Source organism: Peromyscus californicus, unplaced genomic scaffold, assembly GCF_007827085.1.
Source record: "Peromyscus californicus insignis strain IS unplaced genomic scaffold, ASM782708v3 Scaffold_20__1_contigs__length_68692818, whole genome shotgun sequence".
NCBI lineage: Eukaryota > Metazoa > Chordata > Mammalia > Rodentia > Cricetidae > Peromyscus > Peromyscus californicus.
Genome location: NW_026294503.1, coordinates 42,744,795 through 42,749,418, shown reverse-complemented (window position 1 = coordinate 42,749,418; position 4,624 = coordinate 42,744,795). Strand labels below are relative to the sequence as shown.

General features: G+C 49.7%; 1 long non-coding RNA gene across 1 annotated transcript in view; it reads right to left on the bottom strand.

Moving 5' to 3' along the window:
* LOC128116705 (uncharacterized) overlaps positions 1–4,624 on the bottom strand; it is an 84,818-nt gene that overhangs the window by 19,848 nt on the left and 60,346 nt on the right. The gene's annotated exons all lie outside the window — the stretch shown is intronic.

Here is a 4,624-nt window from a genome sequence, read left to right as displayed (position 1 = left end):
GAAACTGTGAGTACCACAGCGCCATCGTGCGGAAGCTTTGCTTAGGGCATGCTGCCAAGCACCCTCCTGGCTTGGCCTCAGATGGCCTGTGCGGGCTGGCTGGCTGGGAGAGGAGGCAGCACTCTAGAGCCAAGGCAGATTCTTCTGGGGGCGGAATAGCCCCATTAAGATGCCACCCCCTGTTCTCTGCGTGTCCCAAGAAACCTCTCGATGTCCACGTGCCTCGGTGTCTTCCTCTAAGATGAAGGCCGGGGCTTCCAACGTTCCTGCTTCAGCGGGTGGTGGGATGTGATGAGTTAAACAAGCAAGAGGCCAACAACAGTGCTGGCCATTTCTGTGGTAACGCTGCAACATAGCAGCACACTTCGAACCCTTCGGCCACAACCGGCAGTAAGAGAAGCATTTAAAGGCTGTCACCTCGGCATTCAGGAGGCTAAGGACACAAGACCATCCCTGAGAAAGATTCTTTTTGGTCACGCAGTCATGTACACAGTAACAGTAACAGACGTGGAGCACTGCTGGGAACACCTGGCAAGTTCTGGCATTTTCAACTCCGTTCTGTTTCGTTGTTTTATTTTGTATGAGACAAGGTCTCCTGCAGCCCAGATTGGCCATGAACTTGATATGTAGCCAAGAATGATCTTGAGTTTCTGATTCTCCTGTCTCAGTGCTGGGGATCTTGTGCATGCTAGCTGGGCAGGCACTCTACCAACTGAGCTACAATACACCCCAGGCCTCTATTCTGATCGGTCTTCTTCCTCCTCCTCCTCCTCCTCCTCCTCCTCCTCCTCCTCCTCCTCCTCCTCTTCTTCTTCTTCTGACAGGGTTTCTCTATGTAGCCCTGGCTGAATAAGCCAGACTATATAAACCAGACTGTCCTTGAACCCACTAATACACTTGCCTCAGCCTCCCAAGTACTTGGATCAAAGACACGTGCCACCATGCTGAGCTAATTTTGATTTTTTTTTAAAAAAAAAAAAACTGATCACAGAGAGCTGGGAGACAGCTTGGTGGTTAAGAGCACTTGTTGCTCTTGCAAAGGTCCCGGGTTCTGTTCCCAGAATCTATATAGCACCAGTTCTAGGGGAGCCAATGCTTTCTTCTGACCTCTGCAGGCACCAGGCAGCAATGTGATGAACGTACATACATGCAGGCTAAACACCCATATATATAAACAGTAAATCTAAAAAAAAAAGAAAGAAAGAAAAAAATTTAACTGATCACAACATTGATTTCCCCAATGCTCATAATTCATGTGAAAGACAGTGTGACTGCCTGTCCTGAGTCCTTTCCCTCTGCTTCAAGCTTGTGACCTGAATCTGACTGATGAATGTGCCAGTCCCAAGACACAGGTACCACCAGGTACCTTGAGTGGCTGGTTGGCAACCTGCTGGGAGCTTAGCCTGTGTCATGGGCAGTACACCTGCTGGAGGAAAGGGAACTGACATCACACCAGCTCCCATATTCTGTCCTTCCCACAGGTTTTTCGAGACAGGGTTTCTTGGTGTAGCCCTGGCTGTCCTGGAACTCAATCTGTAGACCAGGCTGGCCTCGAACTCACAGAGGTCCACCTACCTTTGCCTCCCAAGTGCTGGGATTGAAGGCGTGGGCCACCATCACCCGGCTCACGGCCCCTCTTTGAGGAAGGCATATTGTTCTCATTTCTCAGATGAGAAGCCTGGGTGATTATAGAATAGACACAAACAGGACTGGACCTGCTTTAGAATTCAGAATGCGCCTCAAGCAAGGGAATTTGCTCTCAAGAAACTGCTCTGAAAATGCTGAATAGGAGGGGCAGGTGGCTGGGGAAGAGAAAGTGCTGGAGACACAGAAAAGCAGATATGGAAGTAAGTGGGGCAAGAGCACCCTGCCAGATGGTGCCTGGCATCATCAGCAACAGCTGCAGCAAGGGAGGCTGACCTCAGGAGCCCGGGACGGGGAGGGAGGGAATCTGGGTATCCCCTCATGGGTTGTCATCCGGGATGAGGACAGACCCTAAGACAAGAGAGCCGGCGAGGTAGAGGGACCACTCTGCCCATATCTGACCTAGTCTTCGGCCTTCAAAGGGGAAAAGACTCGACTAAGTGGAAGGCTGGCATGGGCAAGTAGACTTGCTTCCCTCAGTCTATCCTGGAGGGAAAGCCCTGCACCGCACTGGGACCTGCCAATTGGACAGAGGACAAATAAAAACAGGATGTGGCCAAAATGAGCTGGATGAGAGCATGACGCTGGATTTGGAAGGGTACAGCGGAGCCATGAAATGTGGTGAGGAAAATGGATTTGAAGTTAGAAGATTCAATTTGGGTCGCTGCTGCACCTCCTAGAGTCACTGGGCGCCTCCTGTGATTTCAGATCCTGAGGCAAGTAATGAAGACAGACCCTGCAGTACAAGGGGCACAGAGGTTCTTGCGTTCACAGATGAGCGCTATGGAAACCAGGAATGTTAACTCACGGTTGTCTCTTCAAAGGGAGAGAGGTATAACCTGTTTTCTACCCAGAAGGCTGCAAGTGGAGGTGACTAACAGCCTGGCGACCTCTGTGCTATCTTTATGACCGAGACCACACCAGATCCTCCCCTAGACCCTTAAGATGTCACATGTAGTCAGTCTAAAAACCCATCTTTATGGGAGATAGCACACGTACTTTGCGAAGAGTTTCCATGTGCTCATGTCTTAAGCTTTATGGTGCACATGGGATTAAGTTAATTGTCACCAGGGAACTTTTCTCCAAATTGTGCTGTGCTTAAACATGCCTATAATAAATGACCCAAGCCGGGTGGTGGTGGTGGTGGTGGCGGCGGCGGCGGCGGCGGCGGCGGCGGCGGCGGCGGCGGCGGCAGCGGCCTTTAATCCCAGCACTCGGGAGGCAGAGGCAGGCGGATCTTTGTGAGTTCAAGGCCAGCCTGGTCTACAGAGCGAGACCCAGGAAAGGCACATAGCTACACAGAGAAACCCTGTCTCAAAATAAATAAACAAACAAATAAATAGATAAATAAATAAATAAATAAAAATAAATGACCCAGTGTCACACTCTCAGAGTTTGAACCAACACTAGCTACTTAGTCATGTTGAACTGGGCTCCCTTCTTGCCTCACACAGATCGCAGGTCATTACTCTGTTGACTGTGGTATTTGCAGAGACACCACACACACACACACACACACACACACACACAGAGAGAGAGAGCAGTGTTGACAGTAAAGTGAAGAATAGACCCTGGGGCTGGAGATGCAGCTCAGTTGGTCGAGTGTTTGCTTAGTTCAATCCCCAGCATAAAACCTAATCTGAGATAAATGAGACTCTAAGAAAGAAAGAGAGGGGGAGGTAAGAGGAGGAGGGGAGATGGAGAGAGAATGGAGGTAGAAAGGGAGGGAGGGAGGGAGTGGACAAGAAGCAGGGATGTGGAGAGGGAGGGAAAACAGAAAAGAAGGGACCAGACAAGAAAACAAAGCATGGATCCGGGCAGTGGTGGCGCACACCTTTAATCCCAGCACTCCGGAGGCAGAGGCAGGCAGATCTCTGTGAGTTCGAGGCCAGCCTGGTCTACAGCCAAGGCTACACTGAGAAACCCTGTCTTGAAAAAAAAAAAAAAAAAAAGCAAAAAAAAAGAAAGAAAGAAAAAGAAAAGAAAAGAAAAGAAAAGAAAGCATGGAGAATGGTGATTGACAGCTGCAGAGAGGTGGTCCTCCCCCCACTGGAAGAGACAGAAAAGGGATCCAGAGACCATGTGGAACCTAGTGCCTGGAAGTATTTCTCTCAAATGGGGAGTTCTGGGAAAGCCTTCCCGCAACAACTGCAAATGCAGAATACCAGAGATACCTCAGCAAACCACTAACTAATCAGAGAGGGGGTTGAAACGGCGTGGCAGGTAGAGTCCTGCCAATCTGCCTGCTTCTGCTTGGACACATCACATAACCCTTTGACAGAAACCACTTGCTGAGATGTGCAAAGATCCTCAATTTAGTGAGAATCTACTGAACAGTAAGCATCTACTGGCCTCTCCAGGCCGGGTGCTGTACCAGGTTGGCGCTAAGTATATGCAGATGAGTGACAGACACAAGTTCCTACTCTCAGAAAGCACAGACCTAGTGGAAGAGACACTGTAATGTGTTACGAAGAGTTACAAAGCAAGCACTAGACAGAAGACATGATGGGCAGGTGTTCTAAGTACCGGGAGACAAAGTTCAAAGTAAGCAAAGGTGTGGAAGAGGATATGAGCAGCCGTGTGTTCCCAGAACCGTAAGGGACTGAAATACCAGTCATAATATGCAGAAATAAGGTACTGAGACCTCAGTTACTCATGCCAGTGAAAATGGAGGGAAAGCCCAGGCCCAAGGTAACACTTCGGCTTGGGTCTCAAAGGCAAGCCAGCTTCCCCAACAATTCTAAAGAGAGAAGCTTGAGGGTTTAGAAGCACCACCAGCCATTAGGGGCAGGGACTTGCTCGTGACCATAAGACGTTACGTTGGGCAGACAAGGCCAAGGACCACAGAATAACCCCTTGAATCCCACGTCTGTGTGTGTGTGTGAGGGTCTCAAGTATTCCCTATGTAGTCAAGGATGACTGAAATCTTGAGCCCTCCAGCCTCGGCCTCGGGATTCTGGGATTACTCCTGTGTGCTATC